Source organism: Dendrobates tinctorius, unplaced genomic scaffold (genome assembly GCF_039654945.1).
Source record: "Dendrobates tinctorius isolate UK_male_01 unplaced genomic scaffold, ASM3965494v1 ptg000046l, whole genome shotgun sequence".
Classification (NCBI taxonomy): domain Eukaryota; kingdom Metazoa; phylum Chordata; class Amphibia; order Anura; family Dendrobatidae; genus Dendrobates; species Dendrobates tinctorius.
Genome location: NW_027361714.1, coordinates 29,236,250 through 29,262,805, shown reverse-complemented (window position 1 = coordinate 29,262,805; position 26,556 = coordinate 29,236,250).

Below are 26,556 nucleotides of genomic sequence, written 5' to 3'. Positions count from 1 at the left end.
GATACGTATTCCTCACAGTTATGTTATTTAACTCACAATAATCGAGGCATAGGCGTAAACCACCGTCTTTTTTTTACAAAAGAGAACCCCGCCGCCACGGGAGAAACAGAAGGACGAATGTGTCCCTTACGGAGACTCTCGGAAATATATTTCTTCATTGCAGCCCGTTCCGGACCTGAAAGGTTATACAAGCGGGCTTTGGGCAATTTACCACCTGGAACAAGGTCAATGGCACAATCAAATGGGCGGTGTGGTGGTAAAACCTCGGCCTCTTTTTTGGAGAAAACGTCCGTATAGTCTTTCAGGCACTCCGGAATACCTTCCAGACCCACGGACGACACAGACACAGTAACAAGACATTTTTCAGAACAATAGGGACCCCACTTAACAATGTCCTGAGATTCCCAATTAATCACTGGATTATGCACTTGTAACCAGGGGAGCCCCAACACCAGTCCTGCAGGCAGATTGTCCATAACAAAACATGAAATATGTTCCTGGTGTAAGGAGCTCACTTTAAGGAGAAACTCTTCAGTACAAAACATAATGTCATTCTTAACCAGTGGTGTTTTGTCAATGGCAACAATGTGAATAGGAGTCTCCCACCTAACTGTCCCTAATTTACACCTGGACAGGTCAGAGACAATAAAGTTCAATGACGATCCGCAGTCCACGAAGGCAGAAGTGGATGTGGAGGCACTCCCACAACAAAGTTCCACTTGCAATAACATTTTTGAAAATGCAGAAAAGGGTACCTGGGAGCTTGGGTGATCTCCACGATAATCACCCGAGCTCAGTCGCTTGTTGGTCAGTGGACAGGAGGGGCAATCCTTTTTCCAATGTCCAGAATGGCCACAGAAAAAACAGCCTTTTCCCACGCGTCGTTGTCTCCTTTCTTTCTCTTTGAGGTCGATGGTTCCCAATGTAGGACTGGCTTCCCCTCCTTGGGAGAATAACTGTCTCTCAATCTGCATCACTCCCCTTGCCCGTAGCCTGCGATCCATTCGGATGGCCTGTGTCATAGCCTCCTCCAGGGAATCAGGCAGAGGGTGGAGAGCCAAGGCATCTTTCAGATGTTCAGACAGGCCTCTACGGAACAAACCCTGGAGGGCGGCATCATTCCAGCAGACCTCAGCAGCCCAGCATCTGAACTCTGAACAAAACCACTTGGCTGAGTGCTTCCCCTGGCACACACTCATCACCATGTCCTCAGCCATACGTATCCGATCAGGCTCATCATAAACATGCCCCAGGGCCTCAAAAAATGCATCCACAGTCATACGCTCAGGGGCTGTGGTCGGAAGGGAGAAAGCCTAAGCCTGGGGGGGCTCACCTTAACAGAGACATAATGACCCCCACTCTCTGGCTTTCATCCCCAGAAGAGTGTGGTCTCAAAGAAAAAAAAAAGCTTACAGCTCTCCTTAAAAACTCTGAATTCCTTTTTATCTCCAGAAAAGGTATTCGGTAACTTAAATGGAGACTCAGGGGAAACAAATGTAACGTCCCAAGCCCCCGAAGAAAGAACCCACTGCACAGTGTCAGCGATCAGCTGCTGAGACTGAACCAGGACTCGTTGTTCTCCAAGGAGTTTCTGACACATCAGAGTCAAGTGCTTTACCTGCTCAGAAAGAGCGTGCATAGGATCCATCACACATACAGGAGAAGGGGAGCAGAGAAAAAAAATGGTAATGGTCAGTTATAATTTCAAGATCCTAACAGCGCCGGCGTACAGCCTTCGCTGCGCAGGGACTCACCTGTACTGTAGGGGCCTCGGGGACAGGAACAGCTGGAAAGTACACATGCACAGGACCTGAACGCTGAAGTTTTAGCAAGCAGGCACAGGACCTACGGTCTTGTGACTGCAAGGGGGAGGGGCTTAGCGTCCTGCTTACTGAGAAGGCAGAACACTCAGAGTCGGGCAAACCGGAGGTCATACACAGTATGGGCAAACGAGGTACAGGAGGGATAAGCAGACGGGAGGTCAGACAAAGCCAAAGATCATACACAAGAGGGCGGTGCGGTACCACAGGGACGAGCAGAGAGCAGTCGAGTCACAAGCAGAGAGTCATACACGAGAGGGTAGTGCAGTACAAGAGGGTCAGGCAGAACTCGTAACAGGGACAGAACCGGATCATAACCAAACAAGCAACAAGTAATCAGGCACAAGGCACACGTATACAAGAGGTCACTTAACTCAGCCGAGGGCAGGAGAATAACTGACACTGGACCTAGGTCCAGTGAGCATTAAATAGCCGCCCTCTGCCAGAGAGAGGCAGAAACAATTAACCCCCTGTCTGACCAGGACGGGCCAAAGCGAAACCCCGTCATGGACCATGACAGGGCGGCTATTTAATGCTCACTGGACCTAGAGTCACACACAGCTTCTTTTTGTCCGTAATACAAGGAGGTACACGGCAGTGTAAGAGGAGCATACACCGCTATATGGTGTCTGTATGGAAAATTGTCAATCTCCGTCTATTTGTTCAGGGACTGACACACGCTGTCTCTGCCTAGTTTTGACCGTGATCAAACAGCAGATATACGAAATTGTTTGAAAAGCAGACAGCATTCTAAGGTGTAGGTCTGGAAAAATGGAAAAACTCTTCGGCTTTTTTTTCCAGAGTCACACACAGATAGCTTCTATTTGTCCATGATACAAGGCGGTACACAGTAGTGTGTGAGGAGTGTACACCGCTATACGGTGTCTGTATGGAAAATTTTCAATCTCCGTCTATTTGTATAGGGACTGACACACGCTGTCACTGTCAAGTTTTGACCGTGATCAAACAGCAGATATACGAAACTGTTTGAAAAGCGGACAGCACTCTAAGATGTAGGTATGGAAAAATGGAAAAACTCCTCGGCTTTTTTTTCCAGAGTCACACACAGATAGCTTCTATTTGTCCGTGATACAAGGCGGTACATGGTAGTGTGTGAGGAGCGAGCATACACCGCTGTATGGTGTCTGTATGGAAAATTGTCAATCTCCGTCTGTTTGTGTAGGGACTGACCCACGCTGTCTCTGTCTAGTTTTGACCCTGACCAAACAGTAGATATACGAAATTGTTTGAAAAATGGACAGCTCTCTAAGGTGTAGGTCTGGAAAAATGGGAATCTCCTCGTCTTGTTCTTCCATAGTCACACCCAGATAGCTTCTATTTGTCCGTGATACCAGCCGGGTAGTGTGTGAGGATCGTACACCGCTTTACGGTGTGTGAAGAAATGAACGCTCAGTAACTCAACAGGACAAAATAATTAATGTTGGAGTGCTTTGAAAAAAGCAGTTTGAACACCAGTGTGCACACACCAATGCAGTTATCAGGTAGCCTTACAATGCAGCCTAATCACCACCAGTGCTGCTGCACACAACAAAAATCCTCCCCTTTCACTGCACACTAACTGTACAGTGAAAAGCGCTATCAGCAGAAGCAGTTTTTTTTTCTTCTTCCCTGCCTAACGCTCTCCCTGTTCAGAATCAGCAGCAGCACCTCTCCCTATTGTAAGATTGGCAGAAGTAAGATGGCGGTCGGCGGTCACAGCCTTTTTTACCCACTGTGATGCCACACAAAGCCAGCAATTACTTCAATGCCCTTCTCTAAGATGGTGGTGGCCACTGCTAATGTCATCGCATTGCCCACAGTGTGCGTCCTCCATCATTGGCTGAGAAAAGGCACTGGAAGCACTATGTGAAACGTGACTTTGGCGCTCTGATCGGCGACCTCACAAATAGAACATGGTGGCATGGTACCATGAATGGATAACTGAGGGAAAGTACAACCCCTGTTCTCATGAAATATCATCTGCATATAAATGTGAACCTAGTATGCACCATATATAATGCTCATTGAGCCTATAGAACACAGATGGCATATATACATAGTAAGGGAATGGTTAACCTGAGTCAGGGTTAAACAGGCTACATACATCACCCTACAAAACTCCAGACAGAGAAACAAGTCAGTTGCCCTGTCATCTAGATAGCAGCAGTGCGGTCAATGAGGTTATCAAGAGATCATGGAGGAGACCCACGCGTTCCGACACTCCCGGTGTCTTTCTCAAGGTGAGCACCTTGCTGCTATCTAGATGATGGAGCGACTGACTTGTTTCTCTTGTATTCCTTATTTTTGCTATTTTAAATATTGTAATCCAGCATATAGGTCTCATGTTGGTAGGCACATAATATTTTTGATTTTTGTTTTTTATATTTATATCTATTTTTTTTTTTGTCATTTCTATTAATAATTAAATAAGCGGCAAGTGGATATAGTGTTATGCTATTATTAAACACTGAATATGACATTTTGATCTTTGTAGGAGTTTTCATGTCTTACCTTTTGATGGTTTTTAAATGTTTTTATTGTGTGGTGTTTTCTGGCTTTTGTTAACAATAAAAATATATATTTTTTGAACTTATTTGTATCCTGTGTGGTGATCCTATTTCTATGCATGGTCTCTTTCTTTGTATGCCTGATCGGCGACCTCATGGCCGACCTCACGCTATGGTAGGGTTTCAATCGGCGAAACCCGACTTTAGCTAAAGTCGGCTATTTTTTAATTTGACTGAACCGTTTCGCTCAACTCTACGCTAAACACTAGTGGACATGCATCACCTGGTTTCATCTAATGGGTAAGAAGAAATAATGGTCCCTGCAGCTTGCACAATGTTTTGAAAAAATGCTGAATACTTTAACCCCTTAACCCCCAAGGGTGGTTTGCACGTTCATGACCGGGCCAATTTTTACAATTCAGACCACTGTCCCTTTATGAGGTAATAACTCTGAAACGTTTCCATGGATCCTGGTGATTCTGACACTGTTTTCTCGTGACATATTGTACTTCATGTTAGTGGTAAAATTTCATTCAAATAACTTGCGCTTATTTGTGAAAAAGACGGAAATTTGGCGAAAATTTTTAAAATTTCGCAATTTTCCAACTTTGAATTTTTATGCCCTTAAATCACAGAGATACGGCACACAAAAAACTTAAAAAGTAACATTTCCCACATGTTTACTTTACATCAGCACAATTTTGGAACCAAAATTTTTTTTTGTTAGGAAGTTATAAGGGTTAAAAGTTGACCAGCGATTTCTCATTTTTGCAACACCATTTTATTTTTACGGACATCACATTTGAAGCGACTTTGAGGGGTCTATATGATAGAAAATACCCAAAAGTGACACCATTCTAAAAAATGCACCCCTTAAGGTGCTCAAAACCACATTCAAGAAGTTTATTAACCCTTCAGGTGCATCACAGGAATTTTTTGAATATTTAAAAAAAAATGAACATTTAACTTTTTTTCACAAAAAAAATACTTCAGGTTCAATTTTTTGGAGAAATTGGAATGCAAAAGCTATTGTGCAGTTTGTCCTGAGTATGTTGATACCTGATGTGGGGGGGTACCACTGTTTCGACGCATGGCAGAGCTCAGAAGGGAAGGAGCGCCGTTTGACTTTTTCAATGCAAAATTGGCTGGAATTCTGATCGGACGCCATGTCACGTTTGGAGAGCCCCTGATGTACCTAAACAGTGGAAGCCCCCACAAGTGACCCCATTTTGGAAACTAGACCCCCCCATGGAACTTATCTAGATATGTGGTGAGAACTTTGAACCCACAAGGGCTTCACAGAAGTTTATAACGTACAGCGGTACAATTAAAAAATCATATTTTTTCCACAAAAATGATCTTTTCACCCCCAATTTTTATTTTTCCAAGGGTAACAGGACCCTAAAAGTTATTGTGCAATTTGTCCTGAGTACGCTGATACCCCATATGTGGGTGTAAACAACTATTTGGGCGCATGGCAGAGCTCAGAAGAGAAGCAGCGCCATTTGACTTTTTTGGCTGGAATTGAGATCGGACACCATGTCGCGATTGGAAAACCCCTGATGTACCAAAACAGTGGAAACCCCCCACAAATGACACCATTTTGGAAACTAGACCCCCCAAGGAACTTATCTAGATGTGTGGTGAGAATTTTGAACCCCCAAGGGCTTCACAGAAGTTTATAACGCCAGGGCGTGAAAATAAAAAAATCGTATTTTTTCCACAAACATGATCTTTTAGTCACCAATTTTTTTTATTTTTCCAAGGGTACCAGGAGAAATTGGACCCCAAAAGTTGTTGTCCAATTTGTCCTGAGTATGCTGATACCCCATATGTGGGAGAAAACTACTGTATGAGCACACGTCAGGGCTCGGAAGGGAAGTAGTGACGTTTTGGAATGCAGACTTTGATGGAATGGTCTGCGGGTGTCATGTTGCTTTTGGAGAGCCCCTGATGTACCTAAACAGTGGAAACCCCCACAAGTGACCCCATTTTGGAAACTAGACCCCCTAAGGAACTTATCTAGATGTGTGGTGAGCACTTTGAACCCCCCAGTGCTTCACAAAAGTTTATAACGCCAGGGCGTGAACAAAAAATCGTATTTTTTCAACAAACATGATCTTTTAGTCCCCATTTTTTATTTTCCCAAGGGTAACAGGAGAATTTGGACCTCAAAAGTTGTTGTCCTATTTGTCGTGAGTACGCTGATACCCCATATGTGGGAGAAAACTACTGTATGGGCACACGTCAGGGCTCAGAAGGGAAGTAGTGACGTTTTGGAATGCAGACTTTGATGGAATGCTCTGCGGGTGTCATTTTGCATTTGGAGACCCCCTAGTGTACCTAAACAGTGGAAACCCCCCCACAAATGACACCATTTTGGAAACTAGACCCCCCCATAAGGAACTTATCTAGATGTGTGGTGAGAACTTTGAACCCCCAAGGGCTTCACAGAAGTTTATAACGTACAGCCATACAATTAAAAAATCACATTTTTTCCAAAAAATGATCTTTTCACCCTCAATTCTTATTTTTCCAAGGGTAACAGGACACTAACAGTTATTGTGCAATTTGTTCTCAGTACGCTGATACCCCACATGTGGGGGTAAACCACTATTTGGGCGCATGGCAGAGCTCGGAAGGGAAGCAGCGCCATTTAACGTTTTTGGCTGGAATTGAGATCGGACACCATGTCGCGTTTGGAAAGCCCCTGATGTAACAAAACAGTGAAAACACCCAATAAATGACACCATTTTGGAAACTAGACCCCCCAAGGAGCTTATCTAGATGTGTGGTGAGCACTTTGAATCCCCCGTGCTTCTCAGAAGCTTATAACGCCCGGGCGTGAAAATAAAAAAATCGTATTTTTTCCACAAGCATGATCATTTAGTCCCCACTTGTTTTATTTTTCCAAGGGTAACAGGAGAAATTGGACCTCAAAAGTTGTTGTCCAATTTGTCCTGAGTATGCTGATACCCCATATGTGGGAGAAAACTACTGTATGGGCACACGTCAGGGCTCGGAAGGGAAGTAGTGACGTTTTGGAATGCAGACTTTGATGGAATGGTCTGCGGGTGTCATGTGCGTTTGGAGAGCCCCTGATGTACCTAAACTATTGAAACTCCCCACAAGTGACCCCATTTTGGAAACTAGACCCCCCACGGAACTTATCTAGATGTGTGGTGAGCACTTTGAACCCCCAAGTGCTTCACAGAAGTTTATAACGCCCGGGCGTGAAAATAAAAAAATCATTTTTTCCACAAAAATGATATTTTTGCCCCCAATTTTTTATTTTCCTAAGGGTAACAGGAGAAATTGGACCCCAAAAGTTGTTTTGCAATTTTTCCTGAGTAGGGTGATACCCCATATATGGGGGTAAAACACTGTTTGGGCGCATGGCAGAGCTTGGAAGGGAAGGAGCACCATTTGACTTTTTCAACGCAGAATTGGCTGGAATTGAGATCAGACGCCATGTTGCATTTGGAGAGCACCTGATGTGCCAAACAGTGGAAACCCCCAATTATAACTCCAACCCTAACCCCAACACACCCCTAACCCTAATTTCAGCCCTAACTCTAGCCCTAACCCTAGCCCTAGCCCTAACCCTAACCCTAGCCCTAGCCCTAACCCTAATGGGAAAATGGAAATAAATACATTTTCTTTTAATTTTATTATTTTTCCCTAACTAAGGGGGTGATAACGGGGGGTTTGATTTACTATTTATAGTGGGTTTTTATTTTTGACAGCTGTCACATGCTAAAAGACGCTTTTTATTGTAAAAATAGTTTTTGCATCACCACATATTGAGAGCTATAATTTTTCCATATTTTGACCCACCGAGTCATGTGAGGTCTTATTTTTTGCGGGACGAGTTGATATTTTTATTGGTATCATTTTTGTGCACGTGCCTTCTTTTGATCGCTTTTTATTCCGATTTTTGGGACCAGCATTTCATGAATTTCTTTTGGGGGGTGCGTTTACACCATTCCGCCTGCGGTAAAATTGATAAAGTCAATAGTAAAAACAATCGGCGCTATGCTTTACATATATCACACACAAGCAGCAAGTTTTAAGGACAAAACCACTCGATTTGTCCAATATAATAAACCATAAAAAGCAAAGCTATAAAAACTCGCGCTGTAGTGTATAACTAAGGGTTAAATTCCACCAAACCAGTTTTTATATGCCAAGACTAATGTCTCAAACTAGACTGAGATAAAGGATGTGTTACCTTTCAGGCAGGCACTGGCATAATGCCGGAATTCCAAGAACGGTGTTTAGCAGACAGGGGGTCAGAAGGTCCTTCTCATGAAAATTCCACAGTGAGATAAAATTAACAATCTTGGATCAAAGGTGAGCAAGGTGTTGAAAGAAGACGTAGTCCCAGCCGGTGACTATCGTCTATCTGTGGATCTGTAACAGCCGTCTGCATAGAGTACAGAGGCCGGGTTAGGAAAGCCTGCAAGGTGCAGAGATGCTGCAGGACCTTGCGTGACGTCACAGACACGTGATTAATCGTCCGCCGAGCTGGAGCTGTTGGACAGGTGATGCAGGATATATAAAGAAGATTTGTGCTGTATGGGGCTATCCCTGAGGAAGGAATCTGAGATTCTGAAACGCGTAGGATTAGCAATCTAGCCCCCTGAGCGCTCTGTAGAGCTCCTTAGCCTGTCACATGATTAATCACGTGTCTGTGACGTCAGCCCTTTTATTCTTCGGGTCAGTACAGTTACATCGATACCTCATTTAGGTCTTTTTTTATGTTTTGGAGCTTTTATGCAATGAAAACCATTTTATATAAAAAATAATTATTTTTGCATCACTTTATTCTGCGAGCTATAACTTTTTTAGTTTTTTGCAGATGATGCTGTATGGCAGCTCGTTTTTTGCGGGACAAGATGACGTTTTCAGCGGTACCATGGATATTTATATGCGTCTTTTTGATCGCGCGTTATTGCACTTTTTGTTTGGCGGTATGATAATAAATCATTATTTTTTGCTTAGTTTTTTATTTTTATTAAGGGGTTCACTAAAGGGGTTAACTAGTGGGACAGTTTTATAGGGCGGGTCGTTACGGACACGGCGATACCAAATATGTGTACTTTCATTGTTTTGGGTTTTTTTATTTCCAAGAAATGAATTTATTAGGGAATTTTTTTTTTTATTATTTATTTAGCGATTTTTAAAAAAATTATTTTTACACTTTTTTTTTTTTTAACTTTTTAACAATGTCCCAGGTGGGCATCACTGTCCTGTGACAGATCGCTCATCTGTCACATCACAGATCACTGTGACAGATCAGCGATCTGTCACAGGCACTGCACAGGCTTTCCTCATGCCTGCACTTTGCAGGCACTGAGGAAGCCAGCTCCCTGCAGGCCCCCGAAGGTCCCCCTCGCCATCTTGGATTTGGGGACCTGCAGGGATGGAGCCCCCCGCAGCAGTGCTGCACATTGCGCTGCTGTGGGGGGCTCAGGGAAGCACGGAGGGAGCCCCCTCCCTGCCGATGCTTCCCTTTAACCCCCGATACACCGCGATCGTGTTTGATCGCGGTGTGCAAGGGGTTAACGTGTCGGGGGCGGTCCATGACTGCCCCTGACACATTGTGCCGGGTGTCAGCTGGGCGCCACTGATCGCTGTGACGTACTATCCCGTCCCTGGGGATTAAGTCCCAGGGCACATGGACGGGATAGTACGTCATATGGCAGAAAGGGGTTATAAAATGCTATTTATCCACACTACGTAAATGCTATGATTAAAATTCCCATTTACTGAGACTTAATATTGCAGCAGAAACCAAGCCTTTAGAATGTTTTGTTTGTCACACTGGGAACCCTGGGCTACTTATTCCAGAACTTTACCCACCATAACATGAGTAGTCTAACGTGACTCACATACATATTAGTCATAGAATTGGTTCTGTGCCTTGTAGGAATATTTCCACATTCTTTTACACTTTGTAGGATGTTGTAGAATCATCCATGTATATGTTCCTTATATGTGAATAACTGAGGATCTGTCTAACAAGAGAGTAAGACATTAAACTGAATTTATGCCAATTTGTTTTCATGAGCAGTACTATAGTAAATAACTTGTACACATTTTTTCCATTCTGTGAAATCTATATACAGTGAAGAGCAAAAGGGTAACATTGTTTTGAACCTTTGACTTTCATGCTCCATATCTCACTATCCACTATTGCTTTGATCAAGAGACTACCATCATTTTATAGAAAATCATCTTGGATATCCCATATTTAAATTTGACTTATAACTATTTAGCATATGATTACCTATGCAGATTCTTGTCATTTCACTGCATTGTTACTGTTTTGCTCCTAAAAACTAAATGTTATCTTTTATTATTGTGTTAGTATTTTGTAAATCCTCCTTTGACTTTCACCACTGCCTGAATCCTTCTGGGCTCTCCATCAGACTCAAGCATGTGTTGACCGAAATTCGATCTCAGGTGTCTTCTACATATTTCCACATAGGTACGTACTGGTCGACTCACTTTGGTATGTATACAGTTTTTTCTTCAATCCTACCCACAAATGTTTGATTGGGTTGAGGTCTGGGGGCTGTGGGAGCAATTCCAACACCTCTACTTCATTGTCATTGAACCATTTCTTCACCAATCTCGATGTATGCTTCATTTGTTGCCCTGTTGGAACATTATGTCATCCTTTTCAAACCCATAGTACATGAGTGTGTAGGTAACAGCAAAGTGTATGAAGTAACTCGTCTTGTAGTATACTCACATATAGCTCAGCATTGAGACCACCATTGTTCCTTGTCAAGTATCCAATGACTTTGGCTGTGAAACAACCCCATATCATTAGGCTTCCTCTACCAAACTTGACATTACCTTCAATTTCTCAATCCACTATACCCTTTTTCCCTTGTTTCTTTCAGACTCATTTGCGCCTCTCAGAACCTAGTCTATTGACTTTCGTGTCATCACTCCAAATTACCAGTTTCAAATCTTTAAATGTCCACTTTTCCTACTTGTTTTCAAACTCGAACTGATGCCTCTTATGACAATTTTGAATTTGGGGCTTCACCACCATTTTTTGGACCACCATTCCAGACTTGTACAATGTGCTTGCATCAACGTCAGTGATCTCACTATTATGAAGCATATGAGCCACCTCCACTGCCGTATTTGTCGTTCCAGAACTAATAGACCTTAGGATGAGCCAACTTGATGACTTCAATATTTTGCATGGATCTCCACCTTTTGGCTTCTGAATGGATGGAGTGACTTCATTTCATATTCTTTCAACTGTCATGGCACTCAGATAATGTAGTTTGACAATTTTCTTGGCCAAGAGACCGCTATCGATGAGCTGGATGATGCTGTTTGTCTTTTCTTGGGAAATAGTTTTCATGGCTGCTCCTCGATTCGAACCAATGACCTTTTACTTGGAAATCAACCGAATAATACATTGAGCTATGGGAATATCAGAACAGGTTTTATTTTGGACTATTCGGGAAGAAAAATATTCTTCCGCCATCAGAAGGAAAACAGTAATAATGCAGTGACATGCCAAGAATCTGCATAACTAATCATAGCTAAATAGTTGAAAGTCAAATTTATGTATGAGACATCCAAGATGATTATCTATAAAGTGAAGGTAGTCTCACAAGGCACGAGCAAAGCAATAGGGAATGGTGAGATATAGGGCCTGAAAGTCAAAAGTTCAAAACATTGTTACCCTTTTGCGGTTCACTGTACCTTGTGTATATGCTAATGCTTTATATACTCATAAAAGAAAATTATTATATTTTCTTTTTGACCTGTTCACCCCTATGAGTTTTTGCTTCTTGACTATATATTTTTGTTTTTGTTTGGCCTGTATAATAAAAAAAAGTCTGAAATATCAAGATCGCATGAGCAGGAAATCTCATCTATGACATCATTGATAGAGATGAGCAAATATTTTGAAATGTGAATTCACTAGCTTAATTTTTTTCAAAAACTATATTTATAGCTAATTGATTTATGGGAAATTGCAAGATGTTTAATAGCCCTGAAAGGCTTGCATAACCCTCTAAGGTCTTCTAGGACTGTATCCAACCTATTTTAATCTCTTTAATGCAATCATAGCATTAGTAACGCCAAAGTGATTTCAACTTATATGGCTATGAGGAAGTAGATGGTAACTATTCTTCATTGCTGTGCTGTCATACACTAATTGTAGCATTAACTCACTATTAAATGGCTTTCTTTCCCACCTCTATCCCTAAATTGTTACATCTTTTCACAATACAGATTCACCACAAAGTTGCTGCTGCATTCTCTACCTCTGCTTTTATACAGGCTTTTATACTCCCACCTTGCTGACAGTGCTACAACATGTGATGTGATTGCTGCAGAGTAGAGTTGAGCAAAACAGGTCTGCCAGATTCATAAGTCGCCGACTTATGCCAAAGTCGGGTTTCGTCCACCGAAACGTGACCATAGCGTGAAGTCGGCCATGCGGTCGGCAAAACGAGCACCAAAGTCGGATTTCCCAGAATGCCAGATGCCTTTTTTCAGCCAATGAGCAAAGACGTACACTGTGGGCAACGAGATGACATATGAAGCATCCACCACCATCGTAGAGAAGGGCACTGCAGTGATTGGCTTGCTTTGGGGGGCATCATAGTGTCTATAAAAGCCCTGACCGCCGACCTCCATTTTACTTCTTCCGATCTTAACAGTAGGGAGAGGTTGCTGTTTATCAGTAGGGAGAGAGTTAGGGCTGCAAAGATATAAGAGGAAGTTCTTATGTGCTTGTGCTAATAGCAATTGTGCTGTACAATTAGTGTGCAGTGACAGGGGAGGATTTTCTTGTGTGCAGCAGCGCTGGTTATTAGGCTGCCTGATAGCTGTATTGCTGTGTTCACACTGCTGTGCATACTGCTTTTTACACAGCACTAATACTTTTATTCTTTTTTTCTGCACAGTTACCGACCGTTCATTTTATCCCATACCGTATAGAGCTGTACGATCCTCACACACTACCGTGTACCGGCTGGAATCACGGACAAATACATGCTGACTATCTGTGTGTGACTCCAGAAATATATACAGAGATTTAAATTTTCCCCTACACCGTATACAGCTGTACGCACCTCATATAGTACCGTGTTGTGAGTTCATTTTCACAGAAAAAACACAGCTTATTACGCCTTCTGAACTCCTGACGTTGCGCCCTAGACAAAACTCTATCACATTGCATAGGTTCAGACATTTGTTCAACAGGTGGCAACACCTCTCGTGCAGTTTTGTGTTCGCGCAAACGCCGATCAACCTGAATGGCTAATGACATAGAATCGTCAAGACCAGAGGGAACAGGAAATCCCACCATAGTATCTTTTACGGTTTCTGACAAACCCTTCCGAAAGAGAGCTGCCAAGGCACCATCATTCCAAGTAGTAAGGACCGCCCACTTTCGGAATTTTTGACAGTACAACTCTGCAGAATCCTGACCCTGGCTCAATGCCAACAGGGCCTTTTCAGCCTGATCAATAGTATTAGGTTCATCATACAACAGCCCTAAGGCTTGAAAAAATGCGTTCACATTAGCTAGAATAGGATCATCAGGTTTCAAAGAAAACGCCCAATCCTGAGGATCGCCGCGCAGCAAAGAGATGACAATTTTAAACTGCTGCGCAGAGCTCCCTGATGAGTTAGGCTTCAAGGCAAAAAATAATTTACAATTATTCTTAAAGTTCAAAAATTTAGACCGATCCCCAAAAAACACATAAGGAGTAGGGATCTTTGGTTCAGCAACATGTGAATGAGCAAGATAGGCGGAAACTCCCCGCACTTCAGCAGTGAGCTGCTCCACACGATCAGACAATTGCTTCATCTCCATTGAGAAGAAAAAAAAATTCCCCCTACGGCCTCAAAGTCATAGAGTAAAAAATATACAAAAAAAAAATTCTGACACTTTTTTTTTTTTTTTTTTACAATTCTTTCCTGCTATTGAGTACCCTAGAATCTGCGGTATGGCTGGTGATTTTGATATGAAGGAGTCACCAAAGGAGGAAAAAACAAAAATACAAGCTAAGTCCAGAAAACCGGAGAGGTTGGTAGCTATCGGATTGCAGACCCCTGATCCTATTCACACAACTAACAGTAGCCGTGGGGGGTTCCTACGGTGCCCTAGACCCCTCGTTCACAACTAACTAAATAAGCCTAAAGAAAGAAAGGGGAAATCTAAACTGCCCCAGAGCAGACCCCAAAGCAATAGACAGCCCCCAACATGTATTGTTGGTGAAAAGCAGATGAAAACACAAACACAGACAGAAAGACAGAAAGACAGGTTGAGCAAACGATGGGGCCCAACTAACTAAATAGGAAAGGACAGAAAAGATGCTGGCTGCAATCCGCAAAAATTCTGCCAAAATAATGTCCAACACGTCTGATAGAAAAAAGGCCCTGAAGTCACTAGACTTCCAAAACACTATATCAGCACTCAGGTATATTCTGAAGACAGAGCAAAAGATAAACTTGACCAGAGACAAAAATGGAGCTCAGTCTGTACCAACAAGGGCAGGCAGAACACAAACACTAAGTAAACAGACAATATCTCAAGGAAAAATAAGAGAGCAAATGCTTAGCTTTCAGAAGACAGGTACTGAACTGGTTTGCAAGAGCTCAGAGCAGAAAGGATCACCAGCACCCCTGTAGGGCGTCGGCTGCCTTATATCCACTCAGTGATTCCGGGTGTCCAATCAGGCTCCACCTGTTCAGATGACAGGTTCTTCCCAACCCAATTAATTTCACTACCTCTCTTCACCAGCAGAGGGAGTTCATCAGACATCAATGGTGAAGGGGAAAATGAACTCACAACAGTACCGTATATCTGTTGTCTGCATTACAGTCAAATACAGACTGAGTGAGCGTCTGTGTTTGACTCCGGAAATGTATACTCAGATTTAAATTTTCACCTACATCATATTGTCACGATCCAGGTTGGATCTGACAGAGTAAATGCACAAAGTAACCTTTTTTTTCCCTTGGCTGTGTGCCAAAGGTGGTTTTGCCCCCGGTGGCCGTTAGGGTCATTGCACTGTGGTGATTTCAGTTGTAGTTTTCCCCCCGGTGGCCATTAGGGTCATTACACTCTGGTTATCTTAATTTGTGCACGTAATTATGGAACAGGTGTGGTAGCTCTATAAGAGAGTATCAGATGTGTTGATCACTGTTGGTGATAGTGCCTCATTTGCAAGCAAGCCTGGGTGAAGGATGGAGCTAAAGGAGAGTCACAGGCAGCTCAGAGAGAGTCCTAGAGTGGATTGGTGGAGTCAGCGATGGTGTCTGCAAGGAGTGCTGGCATGGTGTGGTGGAGTCACAGCGATGGTGTCAGCAAGGAGTGCCTGCATGGCTAGGTGGAGTGGCAGTTGCGGTGTAGAACTGCACTCACGGTGCTGGACTTGGTTGCTGAGAGCTGAACTCAAGCATGCTGGACTTTTTGGCAGAAAAGCTGGACTCATTTTCAGGACTCCGTTTCTGGACAGCAGCATGGAGGTGGTGGACTCTGGTTGCTCCAAGGCTGCACTATGATGTTGGACCCGGTTGGAGGAAAAGATGCACGCAGGTGGTGGGCTCTGTTGCTATGAGCATAAGCAACAGAGCAAATCACGTGTTTCTCCTGTTTTGTCACTTTTCCTTATGTGTGTTTAGTGCAGTGGTGGGATTAGTTTCCACACCGACAAATTCCCTAGTGAGGGTTTAGGTGGAGGGTGAGTCAGGGTTTTAAGGTTCCTGATCGGCACCCGGTGCGGAACCGGCCTAAGGAATGTTAGGAGTGTAGAGACACTGACTCAGGGGAGTGCAGGAGGTCTCCATGTCCCCATTCCCTATCACAGCGCCACCATTGTTATTGTTACCCAGGTTTTTCCTATTCCCTCTTGTCTTATTGTATTAGTTACTGGCCTGCGGGCCACGTCACATAAGATAATCGCACGTGCCGCGTCCTGTTGTATCAGTTACCGGCCTGCTGGCCATGTCACTCAGTTCGGGGCATGTGACACATATACAGCTGTACGCTCCTCATACAGTACCATATATCTGCTATTTGTATTACGGTCAAATACAGACTGAGTGAGCATCTGTGTGTGACTCCGGAAATATATACGGAGATGTAAATTTTCCACTACACCGTATACAGCTGTACGCTCCCCATACAGTACTGTATATCTGCTGGTATTTTTGGTACATTTTCCCAAGCATGAGAAAGTATGTTGGAAGAGGCCGCGGATGTGGGTGGGAGGAGCCAGCTGGTTCTGATGGTGGTGGTGGTGCATCTGCTGGTAGTGCCAGAAGCACAATAGCACCTAAGGAAGGAGGTGTTGAGCCTGCGTCATCGTCTGACGGTCAAATTAGTACAGTGTGCAAGGCCTGAAAATTTTTCCCATAGTAGGAAGAGTGCAGTGTGGCACTTTTTTGACCAAAATCCTATTGATGAGGCAAAGGTTATCTGTAAAAAGTGCGGAAGGACCTTTAGACGAGGGAGATATCTCTGAAATTTGAATACCAGTTGCATGCTTAGACATTTAACCACCATGTACTTGCAAGCGTGGATGGACTACAAAACCTCAGGTAGCACACGTGCACCTGCTGAGACTGAAGGTAGCCAGCAATGCTCCATCGCTTCCCCCATTGTAAGCCCACTGGTTAGCACACCACCAGCAAGAAATCACAATGTTTTCTCAATGAAAGACTGCATCTAGGCCATCACCACCACCATCACCATCATCAACCCCCTCTCATTCCGCCATGTCCACCGCTAGTTCCACCATATGCAGCTCTCAAGTCCAGCTCACCCTAGCAGAGACTCTGAGTAGGACAAGAAAGTACTCATCTTCTCATCCGCGTACACTGGCTTTGAATGCCTACATTGCCAAACTGATCTCATTAGAGATGATGCCCTTATGTTTGGTTGAAAGTGCAGCGTTCCGAGAGCTCATGGCCTATGCTGTCCCATGCTATGACCTAACAAGTCGGCACATCTTTTCTAGAAAAGCCATCCCTGCCCTCCACCTGCATGTGAAAGACCGCATTGTCCATGCACTAAAACAGTCAGTAAGTGGAAAGGTGCACCTCACAACAGATGCATGGGCCAGTAGGCATGGCCAGGGCCATTACGTGTCCATCACTGCACACCGGGTGAATGTGGTGGATGCAGGGTCCACAGGGAACAGCGGCGGTGGGAGAGTGATGCCTAGCCCACGGTATAGGCAACAGTTGGCTGTAGGCGTTCGACCCACCGCCTCCTCCTCCTCCAGAAGCGAAAGCTCATCGACAGAGCGCAGTCGCACGAGCACTCCATCCGCACCTGCCAGTGTTGCACAATAGGTGTCCCACTGTCGAACAGCTAGTGGTAAGCATCAGCAGGCTGTTTTAAATATGATGTCTTTGGGCAACAACAGACACACCGTGGAGGTACTAGCCGACTACTTTCAGTGAGAAACTGAGTCATGGCTTGGCAGTCTACATCTTGAGCCAGGCAAGGTAGTCAGTGATAATGGACGTAATTTTGTAGCGGCCATAGACCTGGCAAAACTCAGACACATACCATGCCTGGCTCACACCTTGAACCTGGTGGTGCAGTGCTTCATAAATAATTATCTGGAGTTACCAGCCCTGCTCCATAAGGTGCGAAGACTGTGCTCGCACATCCGTTGCTCACCCATAGACTCCAGTCGTATGCAGAGGCTGCAGTGATCGCTCCACCTCCCCAAGCACTGCCTAATCATAGACATTGCAACAGGTTGGAACTCCACCCTGCACATGGCTGAGAGGCTGTGCAAACAGAGGCAGGCTGTAATGCATTTGTGGGAGGATACACGGGCAGGCAGTTTGAGGGCAGACATCGAGTTGTCGGGTGTGCAGTGGTCAAAGCTGAAAGACCTCTGTAAAGTCCTTCAGTGCTTTGAGGAATTCAAATGGCTGATAAGTGCAGACGACGCCATCATAAGCATGAGCATCCCACTTTTGCGGAAGAAGAGGAAGAGGAGGAGGGTGAGGGGGATGATTATTTTGGGGAGGAGGATGCTTCTCAGGGGCAAGGGAAAATGTTGGCTTGCCAAGGTCAGGTACAGGGTTTGCGTGTGACTGGAGGGATGTGGATTTGGCAGAAAGTGCTCCTCCACCAACCACTGGCAGTGCATCATTGACACCTGGAACATTGGCCCACATTTGTGATAATCTCTTGCGGATCTTAAAAAGGGACCCCCGCATTACCAAAATTATGAAGGATGATGACTACTGGTTGGCAAGCATCCTCGATCCATGAGATAAAGGCAAATTGCAGAACATCTTGCCACAGGAGAACCTAGAGCTAATACTAGTGAACAAACAAGCAAATCTGGTAAACTGTTTGTTAGAGGCATTCCCAGCACACAGCAGCGGTGCAGGTTCTACCACGAGCCGTACTGGGCAACATAGAAGAGGTGTTCGTGGTGCACACAGCCGAAGTGGCATTGGAGACAGGGGTTTCATGACCATGTTGTGGACTGATTTCTCGAGTAACGCTCACACAACTGGTAATACTGAATCGATTGCAACAGACAGGAGACAGCAGTTGTCAACTATGGTTCAAAATTACCTCTCCTCCCCTATCGATGTTCTCCCTCACAGTTAATTCCACTTTGACTACTGGGCCTGCAAACTGGACACCTGACCTGAATTGGCACAATATGCCTTACAGGAGCTCTCTTCCCCTTTTGGTAGTGTGCTATCAGAAAGAGCCTTCAGTGCTGCTGGATCAATCCTGACAGAAAGAAGGACCCGGCTGTCGACCCAAAATGTAGGTGATCTCACCTTCATTAAAATGAACCATGCCTGTGTTTCAAAGGATTTTGTACCACCTTCCGCTGATGACACATCGGTTGCCAGCAAAATGGCTCGCTTTGTCCTCCTCTTCCTCCAACTTCTCCAATTCCTCCATTTGCATCTGCTGAAAGTCCAGCCTCCACCTCAAGTCAACATATGCCAGTTTTCCACCTCCCTAACTGGGCTGTACCCCCCACAGCTTTAGCCAAATAACCCCCAGTTTTCAATGCGTTACTATTATTATAAAGTAAATTGAGGTTGACAAGCTTAAGTAATAAGAATTGATGTCGTTGCCATTGAAATGGGCACTGTAGGTGTGTTTACTGTCCTCCACTCACTGCCGACTTTTATTCCCCATTGACTTGTATTGGGGTCAGGTTTCGGTCGGAACTCCAACTTTTGCCGATAGTCGCATATCAAACCAAAGATTATTTAAATTTCTGGGACCTGTAATTACCTAAAAATTCAACACAAATTTAATTTTCATATAATCGATTCACTAATCTCTAATCACTGGATGCCATAAGACTACTGAAAAACATATTATAAGCACAACATTTTGGAATAAAGAGCAACATTTTTTAAAAATCTTAATTAGAATATTACCAGGTTTCCATGGCAACTCCCAGGTTACAAGCATGATTCCCAAATTTGTGAGCACAATGTTGTCAGCAACTACTGTGATTCTTATTGATGAGTAAATCACTTAATAAATTATTTCCCTGTCAGATAAGACAAATCAAAGACAGTTTCAGGCAACTTGACCAGTGTATATTACTGTTGTGAAATAAAATATAATTTGATATTTGATTTAGATTTTTTCTCGATATGCTCTGTCTCTCTCTCTGCATTAAAGTGATACATTCCTGTATATACAGCCATAAAATAGCATCGATTTGAAGAATTCACTGTTTTTGTGCAGACAAATATCTTTGTAACAAAATGTCTAAAAGCACCAGTGTAATTCACATTCTTGAAATCGTGTGGAGACATCAAGATTCCACAGCACCAATACTGATCATAGGAGTGGTGCTCATTGCAAAAGTGAACGAGGTAAGCACAATATTTTCTGCACTATGAGCCTGTATCTCTCACAGAGTTATAGACCTAAAGTACTCTCCGCTTAAAGGGAACCTACCATGAAAATTATATGCACAGAACAAAAAACCTGACCAGCACCTACTTATAGTGTGAACATGTGCATGCTGCAATGACTACATAACTTGCAAAAAGGAGGAACACAGAAGCACTCTGTATAGACCAATATATATGCAAATACAAAATCTATCATAATTGCTGAGTAAACTGTAATAAAAAGTAAAAAAAAATTAAAAAATTACTTACAAAAGTGAAGGTTCTTAGCACATAAATTGGCCAATTCATGTGAGCCCATCAACCGCGACAAGGTGACACTTCTCTCATGGGTCCTATCATCTAAAACATGCCTCTCTTGTGCTATAAATCTACAATGTGAATGGGACCACATGCCTCTCCTGGGTAACAAACTTGCACATTAAAGTATGCTGGTGGGAACCAGAGTTTATTATAAACATCCTTGGGCTGATGGGTGGGGTGCAGAGTGAGAAAGGACGCAGTAACAACCTCCAATGGATAACTACATAGAACAAAATACCTGACCAGCACCTCCATATAGTGTGAACAGACACCTACTACAATGAATACCTAACTTGCAAAAAGGAGGAACACAGCAGCACTGTGTAGAGACCAATATATATGCAAGCACAAAATCTATCATAATTGCTGAGTAAACTGTAATAATAAAATAAAAATTTTTTTTACAAAATTACTTACAAAAGTGGAAGTTCTTAGCGCATAAATTGGCCAATTCATGTGAGCCCATCAACCGCAACAAGGTGACACTTCTCTGATAGGTCCTATCATCTAATATACAGTGGGGAAAAAAAGTATTTAGTCAGTCAGCAATAGTGCAAGTTCCACCACTTAAAAAGATGAGAGGCGTCTGTAATTTACATCATAGGTAGACCTCAACTATGGGAGACAAACTGAGAAAAAAAAATCCTGAAAATCACATTGTCTGTTTTTTTTTCATTTTATTTGCATATTATGGTGGAAAATAAGTATTTGGTCAGAAACAAGCAATCAAGATTTCTGGCTCTCACACACCTGTAACTTCTTCTTTAAGAGCCTCCTCTTTCCTCCACTCATTACCTGTAGTAATGGCACCTGTTTAAACTTGTTATCAGTATAAAAAGACACCTGTGCACACCCTCAAACAGTCTGACTCCAAACTCCACTATGGTGAAGACCAAAGAGCTGTCAAAGGACACCAGAAACAAAATTGTAGCCCTGCACCAGGCTGGGAAGACTGAATCTGCAATAGCCAACCAGCTTGGAGTGAAGAAATCAACTGTGGGAGCAATAATTAGAAAATGGAAGACATACAAGACCACTGATAATCTCCCTCGATCTGGTGCTCCACGCAAAATCCCACCCCGTGGGGTCAGAATGATCACAAGAACGGTGAGCAAAAATCCCAGAACCACGCGGGGGGACCTAGTGAATGAACTGTAGACAGCTGGGACCAATGTAACAAGGCCTACCATAAGTAACACACTACGCCACCATGGACTCAGATCCTGCAGTGCCAGACGTGTCCCACTGCTTAAGCCTGTACATGTCCGGGCCCGTCTGAAGTTTGCTAGAGAGCATTTGGATGATCCAGAGGAGTTTTGGGAGAATGTCGTATGGTCTGATGAAACCAAACTGGAACTGTTTGGTAGAAACACAACTTGTCGTGTTTGGAGGAAAAAGAATACTGAGTTGCATCCATCAAACACCATACCTACTGTAAAGCATGGTGGTGGAAACATCATGCTTTGGGGCTGTTTCTCTGCAAAGGGGCCAGGACGACTGATCCGGGTACATGAAAGAATGAATGGGGCCATGTATCGTGAGATTTTGAGTGCAAACCTCCTTCCATCAGCAAGGGCATTGAAGATGAAATGTGGCTGGGTCTTTCAACATGACAATGATCCAAAGCACACCGCCAGGGCAACGAAGGAGTGGCTTCGTAAGAAGCATTTCAAGGTCCTGGAGTGGCCTAGCCAGTCTCCAGATCTCAACCCTATAGAAAACCTTTGGAGGGAGTTGAAAGTCCGTGTTGCCAAGCGAAAAGCCAAAAACATCACTGCTCTAGAGGAGATCTGCATGGAGGAATGGGCCAACATACCAACAACAGTGTGTGGCAACCTTGTGAAGACTTACAGAAAACGTTTGACCTCTGTCATTGCCAACAAAGGATATATCACAAAGTATTGAGATGAAATTTTGTTTCTGACCAAATACTTATTTTCCACCATAATATGCAAATAAAATGAAAAAAAAAACAGACAATGTGATTTTCTGGATTTTTTTTTCTCAGTTTGTCTCCCATAGTTGAGGTCTACCTATGATGTAAATTACAGACGCCTCTCATCTTTTTAAGTGGTGGAACTTGCACTATTGCTGACTGACTAAATACTTTTTTTCCCCACTGTATGCCTCTCTTGTGCTATAAAAGTCTACAATGTAAATGGGAAAACATGCCTCTCCAGGGTTACAAACTTGCACATTTAAGTATGCTGACAGGATCCAGAGCTGACTACCAATACTTTTGGGATGATTGGTGGGTTGCAGAGTCAGAAAGGAGGCAGTAGCAACCTCCATTGGATAACTGCATAGAACAAAAAACCTGACCAGCACCTACATATAGTGTGAGCAGGTGCATGCTGCAATGATTACATAACTTTCAAAAAGGAGGAATACAGCAGTACTTTTGTTTTATGCAGTTATCCATTGGAGGTTGTTACTGCCTCCTTTCTGAATCTGCAACTCACCCATCAGCCCAAGAGCGTTGGTAATCAACTCTGGGTCCTACAAGCATACTTAAATGTGCAAGTTTGTAACCCAGGAGAGGCATGTTTGCCTACTGAACTGTAGACTTATAGCCAAAGAGAAGCAGGTTTTAAATCATAGGACTCATCAGATAAGTGTCACCTTGTCACGGTTGATGGGCTCCCACGAATTGGCCAATTTATGCTCTAAGAACCTACACTTTTGTAAGTAATTTTTAAAAAATTTTCCTACTTTTTATTACAGTTTACTTAGCAATTATGATAGATTTTGTGTTCGCATATATAATGGTCTCTACAGACTGCCTCTGCATTACTCCTTTGTGCAAGTCATGAAAATTATGTACCTGAAACTAATGATATGTATGTACAGGTTCTTTCATGCTGATTCATTCCATACCCTGAAATAATGCATTTTGCAATTTCTGAGAAATTCAGTGTTAACAACTTAACGACCCCCGATACGCCTTTTAACGGCGGCCACTAAGGGTACTTAAACCACAACGCCGTTAATTAACGGTGCTGTGGAAAAAGTAAATAGGGCCCCCAGAGTCAGAATTTCTCCGGGGTCTCGGCAGCCGTATAACGGCGACTGCAACAAAAAAAGCCGCGATTTCGCATTTAATTTCTCTCTCCTCTGATGTGAGCACACATCAGAGGGAAGAGAAATAGAGTCCCTGGGTCCCCTGATCTGTCTCCCATACCTCCCGGTGTCCTCCCCCATCCTCCCATGGCTCCCGCAGCTCCCGGTGTCTTCTTCCTGTAGAGAAAATGGCAGGCGGCATATTTCATTCATTTATTTCAGGTACATTTTGATCATTGTGATAGACCCTATCACAGTGATAAAACTAAAAAAAAGTAAATAAAACCCATTCTTTATCATCCCCTTAGTTAGGGAAAAATAATAAAATAAAAAAATATATATTTATTTCCATTTTTCCATTAGATGGGCTAAAGTGAGTTGGGCTAAGGTTAGGGTTACGATTGGGATTAGGATTAGGGTTGGGATTAGGGTTGAGATTAGGGTTAGGGTTAGGGTTGGGATTAGGGTTGGGAGTAGGATTAGGCTTGGGAGTAGGGTTGGGATTAGGGTTAGGGTTGTGATTAGGGTTATTGTTAGGGTATGTTTCCACGTAACGTATGTTGTAAGGATTTGCCGCAGATTGAACGCTGCGTACAGCCGCAGTGTTCAATCCGCAGCGTCCAGATGTTACAGCATAGAGGAGGGGATTATATGATATCCCGTCTCCTCTATGCGTGCAGGGACGTGGGTGTCAGACCCAAAATTATGGACATGCAGTGTGTCTTTCTAGACCATAGCATGTCGATTTATCTTACGGAGACACTCCATCTTTGCAAGATAAATAACCCAGTCTATGGATAGGATGCAGTGATTTTGGATGTGTTCAGTGAACACATCCTGAATCACCGAGCGTACAAAAGCCGGCAGTGTTTTGGGCGGATCCAGGTATCCACTGTTTCCAAAGTGCTGCTAGCACGCAGTGTGGAAACATACCCTTAGGGTTGGGATTAGGGTTAGGGGTGTGTTGGGGTTAGGGTTGTGATTAGGGTTATGGTTAGGGTTTTGATTAGGGTTAGGGATGTGTTAGTGTTAGAGTTAGAATTGGGGGGTTTCCACTGTTTGGGCACATCAGGTGCTCTCCAAACGCAACATGGTGTCTGATCTCAATTCCAGCCAATTCTGCATTGAAAATATGGGGCATCAGCTTACTCAGGGCAAATTGCACTACAACTTTGGGGTCTAATTTCTTCTGTTACACTTGGGAAAATAAAAAATTTTGGGCTAAAAAAATCATTTTTGTGGAAAAAAATGATTTTTTATTTTCACGGCTCTGCGTTAAAAACTTCTGTGAAGCACTTGGGGGTTAAAAGTGGTCACCATGTATCTAGATAAGTTACTTGGGGGGTACAGTTTCCAAAATGGGGTCACTTGTGGGGGGTTTCTACTGTTTAGGCACATCAGGGGCTCTGCAAACACAACATGATGTCCAATTTCAATTCCTGCCAATTCTGCATTGAAAAAGTCAAACGGCGCTCCTTCCCTTCCAAGCTCTGCCATGCACCCAAACAGTGGTTTACCCCCATATATGGGGTATCAGCATATTTAGGAGAAATTTCTGAACAAATGTTGTGTTCATTTTCTCTTTTAACACTTGTGAAAACAAAAAAAACTGGTTCTGAAATAAATTTTTTGTAAAAAAAGTTAAATGTTAATTTTTTCCTTCCATATTGCTTCAGTTCATGTGAAGCATGTAAAGGGTTAATTAACTTCTTGAATGAGGTTTTGAGCACCTTTAGGGGTTTTTACAATGATGTCACTGTTTGGGTATTTTCTGTCATGTACACCCCTCAAAGTGACTTTAAATGTGATGTGATCCCTAAAAAAAAATGGTTTTGTAAATTTTGTTGTAAAAATGAGAAATCGCTGGTCAACTTTTAATCCTTATAACTTCCTAACAGCTTCCAAAATTGTGCTGATGTAAACACGACATGTGACAAATTTTATTTATTAAGTAATTTGTGTGACATATCTCTCTGAGAGCATAAAAATTTAATGTTTGAAAATTGCAAAATTTTTAAAATTTTCACCATATTTCTGTTTTTTTCATAAATAAACACAAGTCATATCGAAGAAATTTTACCGTTAACATGAAGTACAATATGTCTTGAAAAAACAATCTCAGAATCAGCAGTATCTGTTAAAGCATTCCAGAGTATAGCCTCATAAAGTGACAGTGGTCAGAATTGTAAAAATTGTCCTGGTCATTGAGCTGCAAATTGACTCTGTCACTAAGGGATCAAAATAGTATGCAATTGAGTCACAAGTGTTTTGGGTGGGACAGTGCACTGACAGCTGTCCTGCCTTCACTCTCTATTCCCCATTCACCACCTGCCTCCTGACTGACAGGCCACTCTTGTTTTACTCACCTGCCTCCCCTTGCCTGATGCTGACACTTCATCACTGCTGCTCATTCTTACACCGCTTGTATCCTCAGTACAGTACATGCCCAAATTGTCCTGTCAATTGACCTGTCAGTGAGGCATAGGAGGCCGGCATCAGTTTGGGATTAGGGAGAAATTGCTGCAGTGTGTTATCTAACTACATTCATCTACTGTTCATCAAAATCTTGAAGGTTTGAGGATAGAAGGAAAGGTTTTTGGGGTATACATCAATTATTAACAAATTGGGGAGAACCCTAATTAACACTCACTAAAAAGCCTTCAAATTTAACTTTTATTAGTTTATCATTATATAAAATTTCTTTAGGGTAAATAAAATTATTTCCCTAATCAAGCCATTGAATAAAGCCATTATCCAATCCCCTGATGACACCACAAAAGCGGTAAATGCCCAGACCCGCCGCTGTTCTTTCTCTCCATCTCTGCCCCTTAACTCAGGACATTCCCAGTTCCTCCAGCTTTTCTTCTCCAGGTGACGAATATCACGTACTTGCAGGTATATATCTCACATTTTTGTGTGGTCCTTCCGGAGGTGCCTGCCCT